The sequence below is a fragment of the Lissotriton helveticus genome, chromosome 7 (assembly GCF_964261635.1).
Source record: "Lissotriton helveticus chromosome 7, aLisHel1.1, whole genome shotgun sequence".
NCBI classification, from domain to species: Eukaryota; Metazoa; Chordata; class Amphibia; order Caudata; family Salamandridae; genus Lissotriton; species Lissotriton helveticus.
In genome coordinates this window covers 622438174-622451159 of record NC_136068.1, presented here as the reverse complement: position 1 = coordinate 622451159, position 12986 = coordinate 622438174, and the positions used below count along the sequence as shown (strand labels likewise).

Here is a 12986-nt window from a genome sequence, read left to right as displayed (position 1 = left end):
GACTTTCGTGTCCATGGCTCTATTCACGGAAGCCTGGACCGAGGCATCCAGGGCTTCCACAATATTATCTTCCAGGACAGCATCCTGCTGTCCTTCTGATGTTTCCTCCCCTTCTGCCTGTTCCTCATCTGGGTACTTAGCCCAATTTTCCATGGTGCTATACAGCTAATTACAAGGGAATAAACCCTGGCAGAACTGGGGGTGGTGGGGGGGGTCAGCCCACTGCACACAAGCAATAAATAGGTCAAACGATACCCAAACCCCCTCAGCAACGCTGTATTCAACAGGGCCAGTGTTGGACTTGGCCTTTTCCCCCCAAAATTTTTCGCTTTTGACCCCCTTATCTGGATTGTCTCCCCCATGGGATTAAACCTGTATAGGCCATGAGTGGTGTGAGACACCTTGTGAAAATGTAATTACCTGACATAATGTGAGCACTTGTAAAATCCCCCATTTTAAAACTGCACCCCCATTTTAAAACTGCACCTGACTGAAATGTATTGCTTTTAAAATGGATGCCATGGCCATGGGTTTTGCCACTGGACTGACATAGGTTAGCAGTCTAGATAATATTACCCAGCTACCCCTAGCTTTTGGAGGGAAAGCCTGGCACCCAGGGTGCTCACCCCCTCCCCTAGAACCAGTTTAGGCTAGATGTGCCAACATTCTAGAAGGTCCTGGCACTGCCTGGGAGGAGGGTATAAATAGGGAGAAGTGTCACCAGAGAGTCAGTCAGCGCTGGGACAAGGAAGGAAGGGGACCTGTTGTGAGGTGCTACCGCCACATGGGCCTGTGAGCTGGGCCCTGCACCCCTATAAACCCCCCCCGCTGCTGTCCCCATGGGCCCCTGACAAGGGAGGGCCCCTACCCAGGACACTGACGCTGTGGGACCTTGAACTACGCCAGCGCTGAAGGAAAGAGGTGCCCACATGAGGAGGAATGCTGTGGGCTTGAACCCCCCAGGAGGTGAGGAGTGTGCCCCTGGGGCTGGCTGTGGAACTATTCGCCCCCCTCCGTGAGGTGCGCCTGTCAGACACTGTTTGGGGAGGTTGGTGCCCCCAGGAAGCTGTGGCCCCCTTTGGAAGTGCTGACCCCAGAGTAGAGGAGTGAGGCAGTGGTGAGAGGAGGTGGACACACTGAGAGCAGCTAGTTTGTCTCTGAGGCTGACAGTTTCTTCAGAGGGTTGTTCCCCCTTCAACCTTTGACCGATCCCTCTCAATCCAACAATTGCTGATAAGAACATTAAGCTACTTGAGGAAGAAGACCCTTCTATATTGGAGCCCCCGTGAATCCTCTCAGGACACCCTTAACTGAGGGTATCCCTGACTTCCCATACTCAGCGCTGCGCTTACCGGTGTTGTGGAGCAGCTGTGGTGAAGGCGGGTGTCTGTGGCACCATAGCGACCTGAAGCGCGAGGGCGCCGTGTGTGCTCATCCCTCCTGAGAGGCCGGAGTGGGAAGTGTCTGAGGAGAAGCAGCGGTGCTGTGTTAGCTGATTGCGGGACCCCGGGGGCACCAGCCGCGTCACTCGGAGCAGGGAGCGCTTCCGCGCATGTCCTCGGTGTGTCCGCTATTGAAAGCAGGAGGGGCCTAGGGTCGGGCAGGCCCAGGGGAGCAGCGTCGCCGCAAAGAGTAGCGTCCTTCCTGTGAGCGAGTGCAGAGGCGGGAGAAGAGCGAGCGCTTCCGCGCATGCCCGGCGGAGAAGTGCCATCCGAGGGAAAGTCATCGCGTCAGCCGAGGAGCGCCGCGTTGGAGAGCCAGTCGTCGATTCCCTCAGAAGAGGCAGAAGCGCCACAGCGGACGTCGCGGTAGGGAGCCCTGGGCCGGGAAAGCCTTCCCTGCCTTCCCCCTTCAGCCCGACTGCTGCCAAGCTCCATCGAGCGTGGAGAACACAACCGCTGGGACACTTTCAAACCCACAAGTAAGCCGGGTAGAGAGGGAGCGGGAGGCGGCAGCGTCAATTGCCTGAGAACCGGGACATCGGGGCTAAGCCCCAGGAGTTTAACTGTTTGATACCTGGAAAACTGAATTGGGAAAGTGGGTTAGTGACTCAAACAACCACAGCAAAACCATTAATATTTACCTCAGAGGAGAGAGGAGGAAGGTGTGAAGGGGACAGCAGGGTTCCTGCGACAAGACCCTAATAGTCTATTGGTAACTGAGGGAGTGGATCCTCCATTAGAGAGGTGTAGTCTGTAACTTAACTAGAGGGGAGCCGTGTTAATACTACTGTGTCCTCCTTTTAGTCACATACCGGGAGGGCTATGCTGCGAAGATCTGCATCCAGTAGAGGTCTGTGGAGTTGAGCAGTCACTCAAGAAAGTGTGGGGTAATGTACCTGCTAATGAGTCTTTAAAAACGTAATGTACTGTCAGGCTGCATTTTCCTTTCTGTAAATTTATTAGTGAAGTGTATTGTGACCTGAATAACTACAGACCTTAAATGTACCCTTGATTCTTATAATCTAACCGGGAAAAGTATTGAAGTGTTTTAGGCCTGACCTCCCACTTCTATAAGTACGCCCCGAGGAGGGCCCCTACATGATGTTAATGCTAGGCGATGTATGTTCCGCCTGATGTTTGATACACCTAGCCCGGTGACATGCCTGATGAAATGCCATAGTTACCTGTTGCCAGATGGTCCCTGAGGTTAGGCCTGGCTCTTAGGTTATTGGTTATACGTTTATAGTGAGGCCACTTTCCTATCTAATGGTTAATTGCATGTTTTTGTGCCACCGTGCAGGTGATTGTACCTTTTATTACAGGTGCTCCTATTTATGAGGTACTATGATGCCCTGATGTTTTCTTTTACAGGGGTGGGGATTGGCGTTCTAATGCATGAGGTGTATTTATGCATAATGTTGTATCTTACATTTTCAGCCAACCCCCTAAGGATGAGAGCCTGAGTTGGCCCCGCCAGATTGGCCCCAGGTCTAATGTTTGATTAACCATCCTTTTTCCTTACAGCTATGGACTATGGACTCAATCCCTTTTTGGTCCCATGTAAATAATCCCCCTCTGAAGTACTTGGCTCTGGTGCCAGTTGGCGCCATGTTATGATGACACTGTTAATGCATTTTTGCCTTGCAGGTTGGAGATACTAAACTGCTTAATTTTCCAACTCATATTGGTGTCCTGCCTCTTTTGTGGTGTGCCCGGTGTGTTGACTGAGGGTACTGCGTGAATGCTTCACATGTCCTCGAAGTTTGGCCTGCCCGCTTGATGCCATGCTACCCCCTTTGAGATTTGGGCAACCCCCATTTCCAACATTTGGTGGCAGAGCGGTGGGATAGGACTTGTGTTTGCGCAGTACCACAGCGGCCACAGGTTACACCACAAGTAGAGCCTTGTGGTGGGGATTATTGTTTGAATATTGTTTTTGATTGCTTCCTCCTGAAGAGTATTCTGAATTGTCCCCTTTTTCCACTGTGGGTGTGTCCCGGGTGTATCTCGCCACGATGGGGTTGATTTACCAGGAAGTGGAACTGATGGAGTACACCGAACAGGAGGTGATAGACTTCCTCCTGGAGAGAGGGATACCCCCAGTAGGGAACATTAGGAGGAATTTGTTTCTCTATGAGGCCCTCAAGAGGGGAGAGCCCTTAGAGATTAATGGGGACTTGTCTGACTACCCCCCCGAAGTTTTGAAGGGTCAGTGGGTTAGAGACCAGAGGGAGGGCTCCCCATCCAGAACCCTGGGAGGTAGTTGCTCCGATGAGGAGGAGGAAGAGTCTAGCAGGGCAGAGACGCCAGTAGCTGTGGAGGACACCGAAGATAGGGAGTCTCGCACTGGGTCCAGTCCCGGGGGCACTGCCCCATCCCTTTCCCTGTCCCCAGAAGAGTGGGTAGATAGGAGAGAGGAAAGGGAGTATCAGCTGGCGCTGGCAAAGCTCAGGCATGCCGAGGGCTTAGCGCAGCTGAGGGTAGAAGAGCAGCGACTAGAGACTGAAAAAGTCCTAGCGCTGGAGAGGATGGCGGAGGCGGAGAGGGCCTTCGCCAGGGAGAGATCAGCTCAGGTGGGTAGGTTGTCCCCTGAGAGTGGTTTTAGGAGTCTGGATTCACCGAAGAGGGTGGGATCCAGTGGTGGCAGCGAGTGTAGGTCCAGTGCAAGGAGTCCCACTCCCGAAGCCCAAGAGACTGTGCCTGATTCCCCGGAAGAGGAGGACGGGTTAGTGTTTAGGGGCAGGGGAAAGCTGTTCCATCAGTCCTGGGGAGAGTTTGAGGAGGAGTGTTGGACTGTACTGGAGGATTGGGTGGTGAGGAGAGCAGTGGAGGATTGGGAAGGGCTGTGCCATGCCGTTATCCGGGAGCACATGCTGAGGAGTTGTGTCCCAAGACTGCGTCACCATCTGTTGCGGTGCGGGTTCTCAGACCCCAGGGAACTTGCACGGGAGGCAGACCTCTGGGTAAGTGCCAGAGCGTCTGGGAAGGCTGAGGGAAGTGATCCTGAAGGGAGTGAGACGGGGAGGTGTCCCGAGATGCCCCAACTGCAGTCACAGGGCCTGGAGAGTTCTTTTAGAGAACCCCAGGCTGGGAGTCTAGGCTGTCCCGATGTGTCATCCAGAGAAAGGGATCCCCTCATGTCAGGAGGACCCGGAGCATCATTAATCAGAGCTCCAGGGGTTCGGGGGTTTGACCAGCCACAGGGCGCAGATCCTGGGTTGGGTGGCCAGGGACAGGGTTTGCCTGCCCTGGTGGGAGGGACCTCTGTAACCAGAGTCCCCCCGGAAGTGACTCCCAGGGGTACTACTCCAGTTAGGAGGGTGCGGAACTCTGGGAGGGGGTGCAGAGGGAGGAAGGTCTCTTCTCTGTCACCAGCTCAGCCACAGGGCGCAGATCCTGGGTTGGGTGGCCAGGGACAGGGTTTGCCTGCCCTGGTGGGAGGGACCTCTGTAACCAGAGTCCCCCCGGAAGTGACTCCCAGGGGTACTACTCCAGTTAGGAGGGTGCGGAACTCTGGGAGGGGGTGCAGAGGGAGGAAGGTCTCTTCTCTGTCACCAGCTCAGCCACAGGGCGCAGATCCTGGGTTGGGTGGCCAGGGACAGGGTTTGCCTGCCCTGGTGGGAGGGACCTCTGTAATCAGGGTCCCCCCAAAGTTGACTCTCAGGGGTACTACTCCAGTTAGGAGGGTGCGGAACTCTGGGAGGGGGTGCAGGGAGAGGGAGGACTCGTCCCTGTCACCGGTTCAGCCTGTGGGTTTCGGCTCCAGGTTGGGGAGAGAGTTGTGTGAGGGTGTCCCCCAGCGTAGGAGATGGAGGAACCCTAGGAGGAGAAGTAGGGGGAGGAGAGCCTCGCCCCTAAGGGCTGGTCAGTCTGAGGGTGTAGACCCCAGATGGGTGGACCAGTGGCAGTTTGGAGAGAAGAGAGTGGTCCAAGGGAATTACAAGCCTGAGGCTAGAGCCTCCCACTCTAGGAAGGAGAAACATCCCACTAGGGAACACCAGTGGGGTGGTTATGTTGGTGAAAGGAGGGATGCGAAAGAGAACCATTGGGTTCCAGAGTGGAGGAGAGACTGCAGGTGTTCCTGTAGTTGCAGGCCTGCGTCCACCTTTTTCCGCCCCAAGCAGGGAAGCCCATCAAGGCATTGATATGTCTACCCTGGCTTTTGGCTGGGGGGGAGTCGTGTTGGACTTGGCCTTTTCCCCCCAAAAAATTTCGCTTTTGACCCCCTTATCTGGATTGTCTCCCCCATGGGATTAAACCTGTATAGGCCATGAGTGGTGTGAGACACCTTGTGAAAATGTAATTACCTGACATAATGTGAGCACTTGTAAAATCCCCCATTTTAAAACTGCACCCCCATTTTAAAACTGCACCTGACTGAAATGTATTGCTTTTAAAATGGATGCCATGGCCATGGGTTTTGCCACTGGACTGACATAGGTTAGCAGTCTAGATAATATTACCCAGCTACCCCTAGCTTTTGGAGGGAAAGCCTGGCACCCAGGGTGCTCACCCCCTCCCCTAGAACCAGTTTAGGCTAGATGTGCCAACATTCTAGAAGGTCCTGGCACTGCCTGGGAGGAGGGTATAAATAGGGAGAAGTGTCACCAGAGAGTCAGTCAGCGCTGGGACAAGGAAGGAAGGGGACCTGTTGTGAGGTGCTACCGCCACATGGGCCTGTGAGCTGGGCCCTGCACCCCTATAAACCCCCCCCGCTGCTGTCCCCATGGGCCCCTGACAAGGGAGGGCCCCTACCCAGGACACTGACGCTGTGGGACCTTGAACTACGCCAGCGCTGAAGGAAAGAGGTGCCCACATGAGGAGGAATGCTGTGGGCTTGAACCCCCCAGGAGGTGAGGAGTGTGCCCCTGGGGCTGGCTGTGGAACTATTCGCCCCCCTCCGTGAGGTGCGCCTGTCAGACACTGTTTGGGGAGGTTGGTGCCCCCAGGAAGCTGTGGCCCCCTTTGGAAGTGCTGACCCCAGAGTAGAGGAGTGAGGCAGTGGTGAGAGGAGGTGGACACACTGAGAGCAGCTAGTTTGTCTCTGAGGCTGACAGTTTCTTCAGAGGGTTGTTCCCCCTTCAACCTTTGACCGATCCCTCTCAATCCAACAATTGCTGATAAGAACATTAAGCTACTTGAGGAAGAAGACCCTTCTATATTGGAGCCCCCGTGAATCCTCTCAGGACACCCTTAACTGAGGGTATCCCTGACTTCCCATACTCAGCGCTGCGCTTACCGGTGTTGTGGAGCAGCTGTGGTGAAGGCGGGTGTCTGTGGCACCATAGCGACCTGAAGCGCGAGGGCGCCGTGTGTGCTCATCCCTCCTGAGAGGCCGGAGTGGGAAGTGTCTGAGGAGAAGCAGCGGCGCTGTGTTAGCTGATTGCGGGACCCCGGGGGCACCAGCCGCGTCACTCGGAGCAGGGAGCGCTTCCGCGCATGTCCTCGGTGTGTCCGCTATTGAAAGCAGGAGGGGCCTAGGGTCGGGCAGGCCCAGGGGAGCAGCGTCGCCGCAAAGAGTAGCGTCCTTCCTGTGAGCGAATGCAGAGGCGGGAGAAGAGCGAGCGCTTCCGCGCATGCCCGGCGGAGAAGTGCCATCCGAGGGAAAGTCATCGCGTCAGCCGAGGAGCGCCGCGTTGGAGAGCCAGTCGTCGATTCCCTCAGAAGAGGCAGAAGCGCCACAGCGGACGTCGCGGTAGGGAGCCCTGGGCCGGGAAAGCCTTCCCTGCCTTCCCCCTTCAGCCCGACTGCTGCCAAGCTCCATCGAGCGTGGAGAACACAACCGCTGGGACACTTTCAAACCCACAAGTAAGCCGGGTAGAGAGGGAGCGGGAGGCGGCAGCGTCAATTGCCTGAGAACCGGGACATCGGGGCTAAGCCCCAGGAGTTTAACTGTTTGATACCTGGAAAACTGAATTGGGAAAGTGGGTTAGTGACTCAAACAACCACAGCAAAACCATTAATATTTACCTCAGAGGAGAGAGGAGGAAGGTGTGAAGGGGACAGCAGGGTTCCTGCGACAAGACCCTAATAGTCTATTGGTAACTGAGGGAGTGGATCCTCCATTAGAGAGGTGTAGTCTGTAACTTAACTAGAGGGGAGCCGTGTTAATACTACTGTGTCCTCCTTTTAGTCACATACCGGGAGGGCTATGCTGCGAAGATCTGCATCCAGTAGAGGTCTGTGGAGTTGAGCAGTCACTCAAGAAAGTGTGGGGTAATGTACCTGCTAATGAGTCTTTAAAAACGTAATGTACTGTCAGGCTGCATTTTCCTTTCTGTAAATTTATTAGTGAAGTGTATTGTGACCTGAATAACTACAGACCTTAAATGTACCCTTGATTCTTATAATCTAACCGGGAAAAGTATTGAAGTGTTTTAGGCCTGACCTCCCACTTCTATAAGTACGCCCCGAGGAGGGCCCCTACATGATGTTAATGCTAGGCGATGTATGTTCCGCCTGATGTTTGATACACCTAGCCCGGTGACATGCCTGATGAAATGCCATAGTTACCTGTTGCCAGATGGTCCCTGAGGTTAGGCCTGGCTCTTAGGTTATTGGTTATACGTTTATAGTGAGGCCACTTTCCTATCTAATGGTTAATTGCATGTTTTTGTGCCACCGTGCAGGTGATTGTACCTTTTATTACAGGTGCTCCTATTTATGAGGTACTATGATGCCCTGATGTTTTCTTTTACAGGGGTGGGGATTGGCGTTCTAATGCATGAGGTGTATTTATGCATAATGTTGTATCTTACATTTTCAGCCAACCCCCTAAGGATGAGAGCCTGAGTTGGCCCCGCCAGATTGGCCCCAGGTCTAATGTTTGATTAACCATCCTTTTTCCTTACAGCTATGGACTATGGACTCAATCCCTTTTTGGTCCCATGTAAATAATCCCCCTCTGAAGTACTTGGCTCTGGTGCCAGTTGGCGCCATGTTATGATGACACTGTTAATGCATTTTTGCCTTGCAGGTTGGAGATACTAAACTGCTTAATTTTCCAACTCATATTGGTGTCCTGCCTCTTTTGTGGTGTGCCCGGTGTGTTGACTGAGGGTACTGCGTGAATGCTTCACATGTCCTCGAAGTTTGGCCTGCCCGCTTGATGCCATGCTACCCCCTTTGAGATTTGGGCAACCCCCATTTCCAACAGCCAGTGACCCAGGTCCAACATACACAGAGCGTGTGCTCACTCAGGACCTCGTTTTTCTACAACCAGAAGCTGGCGGTATGACGAGAGGCAAGCCGGTGTGTGAAAACGCGCAAAACGCGCGTTCCTGTCAGCCTTGGATACGTGCCGAGGCGCGCCGCCCAAAACGCTACCAAAATCTACCAAAAAGAAGCCCAAATGGTCAGCGTTTTTGGGCGCGCCCGTCGGCCGTGAGCCACCCGGCCTGTACGCAGGGCGTATTAGGGAGCTCCTGCGCGCCCTCAGGCTGCCGGTAACGGGCCCATCTGGAAGACGCGGCGGCCCCTCGCCGGTCAAAGACCGTCGTGATCGCGCTAAAACGCGTGCGCTCCCCAGCGGAAGCTGCCCCTGTGTCAAGACGGCCCCACAGCGATTGCACAGCGAGGTGAGAGGACCCCTCGCGCGTAATACAAATTTACCAGAAAGAACCACTAAACGCCAGAATATACACCCATGTCCTCCATCAGGGAGCGGACTGAGCCGCATCAACTCAAAACCATCGTAATAAACATACACAAATACAATAATCTCCCAAAGCACCCCCAAACCGACAAGCAGAGTGAGGGGACAGGGAAGGTGCACTTAACTCTGGCTTGTGAGCAGCAAAGAAAGAGGATGATGGGAGCACGCAAGGGGTTCTTATGGACTGTGGGGGCGTGCCTATACTCATGGGTGTTCATGGGTAATGAAGTTTTGTTGTTAATGTTTACTGAAAATATACATTTTCATTGGCTGCTGTGTTTTATGCAGTAAAGATTGAGAAGCATAATCTGAAGCCTCCGGTCCTGTAATAGAATTAGTTCTTCTTTTAGAAAGGGAGATGTTGTGGGTCTAGTTGTTCTCAGCTCGCTCGTTAGCCATTGGCCACAGGGCTCGGGCAGCTGACAGTTCACACTGTGTATAAATATGACGTCAGTGTCTCAGCCGACACTGACAGCTTCGCCCTTCTTTCATGTCGGTCACCTGTTCCTCCCCGCAAGTTCCTTTATTGTAATAAACACTTATTTCAAACACAGTACTTTAGTTCGTAGTTATTATTCATTGTCACTACACTAGCCTTAATTCACGAATCATTCCATTCTGTACTCAGACGTGGGGCTGTTATTCTGGTTTGCTATTTATTTCGCTGGGATTTTACAGAATATGATTTACTTTCATAACTAAACATACATTTTGAAGTGTTTTTTCTAATCCATAGGCTGTCTTCACTTCCTATAGCCCTTAGTCCTATCACCGTGACCCATTGTCCTTCTTCTATGTCAGTTGTTCTCGGTACCGCTCTTCTGTTAATCTACACAGAAGCCAATGGTTGCTTGCCGCTACGGCTCTGCCAATGAAAATGTTGTAAGGGAGCAGCAGCCAATCATAGAGCGGAGTAATGGGCGGTGCATTATCCCACGGGGCCGCGGCGCCAGCCATTCCAAAGAGCAACTGGTGAGTGCCACGTAGGTGGGGGTCGCTTTGTTGTGCTGTGCTTATATCTTGTAGTGGGGACCTTCGCAAGTTCCAGCAGGGTCCCACCTTGGCCTTACATCTGTCCGTAGTCGAGAAATGTTGTATGCCTAAACTAGCTAATAAGTACACCTATTATTTACAGCTCTTAAAAAGGAGAACGTTTAATATGAAACGCCGTTTAACAGCAAACGGGTATTAGGAGCAGTATACATCATCGAGGCTCTTTAGCACATTGCCGTGTCTCTGTGCCAAAGTCTCCTAATTCCATGTTTCGCTACGATTTGCTATAGTCAGGCAGACCGGTAGCACCCTTTTATTCTAAATATCGTCAATTCTGTTGTTACAGAGAGCGCCTTTATTTGTAGTATCTACCTCAGACTGGAAATGTTGGAATCTGCTTGTATTGCCGCAGGTGATTGTAGGCTGATACCAAATGCGTAACATCTTACTCGGTCTTTAATATCTCCCACGGCGGAAGTTGCAGTTTGCTCGTTGTCCCGCAGTCCAGTAATTTACAGCCTGCATTTGATTTCTCGGACAGAGCATGTCAGTTTGCATGCGTTCCCCCTCCTGCAAGGCAAGATACTCTCTATTCTCAACCCCGGTTTCCCCAGACAGCTCAGGTGCCCTCACAACCAGGACACTCCCCTTCCCAGGTGTTCCTAGACCAGGAGCTGCCACTAACCCCGGCGCCCCTCCCCTCGCTCTGACAGGTGTTCCTAGCTCGGCGAGGGCGGGTCTAAAAAGCTTACACTATGTGCCTGGTGTGCGAGGAGCAGAGTGTGGCTCCGGCTGGAAACCGGGATTATTGAGGGCTCAGCCTGGCCAGGATCTCAGGCTGTGACGACATCATCACAGGTATGTTTATGGCATTTCGTTCATGCCAACTCGCCAGCATTTAGCTAATGCAATGACGTGACAAAATAACGAGGCTTCCTTTAGAATGTGAGACTGTGATTAGAGGTCCTTGAGTCGTGTAGATCTCACAGATTTTCATTGTTCATGGTCTGCATGAGGGCCCTCTTAAGGGTGGGACCCCTGAAAGCACTCCCTTCACGGCAGAGGTCTGCATTTTGTGTAATCCCCTGTTTATGTATTCTCACCCTACAGAAGAATAACATTTCTCTCTAGTGGTGTCACGTCAACGCTAAATTATTCATCCCGCATTCACCTCACTGGGATAAAGGCTTAATTAACTCCATCTGCATTTTTGGCCTATATGGTCTCATTCCATCATAGTGACCATATGGGTTTAGCGAGGCAATTTAGTGACTATAAGCGATCACAAACCGAGATCCCTTTAAGATGCTGCTGCGTGGACAGGGCGACTTTCTCCCTGTTTGTGCTTCATGGTGTGGTGGGGGCTAGTTGTACGTTCGGGGAGGCTGTCTGCTTGTCCTAGGTGGCTAGCTATCTTTTCAGTCTCTTTAGGGTAAAGGCTATGACATGACATCTCTCACCTGCGATCATCATGCTATCCAGTATCCACTCCCTCCCTGCCTTCCTACCTACATATCCGGCTCACCACAAACCAAGGGTCGAAGATAAAAGGACAACCTTCTAATTAATATTAGCACTTTAATTGAATTTCGCCTGCCATACTTTTCAAACGGCACGCTGGGAGAGCGTCTGACTTGTCTGTAACATAGCTGGCAAGTTAACCACCTGCTGTTGCTATCTGCCTACAGCTTAGATTACCGGTTCAAATCCCAGAAGCAGGGTACACTCAGCCATTCATGTTTTGTCGACAAAGAAATTCAGTCATTTAACCGTTCTTCGCTGACATCTGCGGTTATCTACAGGTGCTGAGTTCGAATCGCGCAAGACCGTCTCATCCATCTTCATTAGGTCGGGCAATTGGGCACCCTAAATCAGGGAAATACTAACTAATACCTGGTGTCTGTGTGTACAGTGCTTAGAGAAAAGGCAGAAGTGGTCTATTAAACGCTATATTGAGAGAAGATTTTTGCGGTTGATCACATGGGTGTAAGTAACTGAGATGATTATTACGGATGTGGTACGCGTCTCATAAGGAAAGATGGTCCGTTGGGAAGGAAGTATGCCGCGACGCTGAGTTTTACTCTGTATAGCTCTGTTTCCTATATTCCGTTCTACGTTTTCTACATTCACCTAGCCCAAACCTGTATCTTGCGAGCTTGCCTGCCCGCGTATTCTTTTGTTCTAACCCCATGCATTGTAGATTGGACGGATGCTTGCACACCACGACGGTGCCTTCCAAACTACTGCAAATATCCTGGGAGACTTCCAGGTGCGCAACTAAACTTGCACTTTGGGGTGTGGAAGGGGGGCTAACACTCCCAGTCAGGGCCGGCTGGTGGCGCCTGTTCGACAGTCTTTTTTTGGTGCTCTCCTCCCGCATATCCTCTTTCTCCATCACATCCTCTTTCTCCATCACTACCCCTCTCCAACAGTGTACCTCATCTATCCGTAGCCTCTCTCTGTCGTACATTTCAATTTGTATAGTGCTACTTAGTCCTCTCACTCAGTTGTGTGATCTGCATGGTACACGTTCTTTGCAGCAGGCACATTAACCCTCCGTGAAACTTTACGAGGAGCCAAAACTGCCACTGGACACAATTCCGAACTCCCACCAGTAGGACAATAATTCACCAGCGTATCTTCACATTTTTATTGTTGCCTGAAAACTACTTGATGCACAAGGCAGTTCATGTGCTGTTTGTTAAACCAAAAAGTTTCTTTGAACACAGGGGCCCCCACCGAGTTCAGTGCTAAGAGCGGCTGCACCAATTGCTCTGCCTTTAAGCTATTACTGCGCCCAGCAATGGTGAATGACAAGCTTTTCCAGAAAAAGCACGAGAGCTAACCTCATAGCCATTATATAAGGAACGTGGTGGGGTGTGATACTTCCACCCTAA

General features: G+C 52.1%; 1 protein-coding gene across 3 annotated transcripts in view; it reads left to right on the top strand.

Annotated features, from left to right (window-relative positions):
* The first annotated feature begins 9959 nt into the window (after window positions 1–9959).
* Window positions 9960–12986, top strand: part of RUSF1 (RUS family member 1) — a 216880-nt gene continuing 213853 nt past the window's right edge. The window contains exon 1 of one of the 3 annotated variants that reach the window (XM_078652830.1): window positions 9960–10068. The gene's annotated coding sequence lies outside the window, so the exon portion shown is untranslated. The other 2 variants (XM_078652831.1, XM_078652829.1) reach the window with 2 other exon arrangements.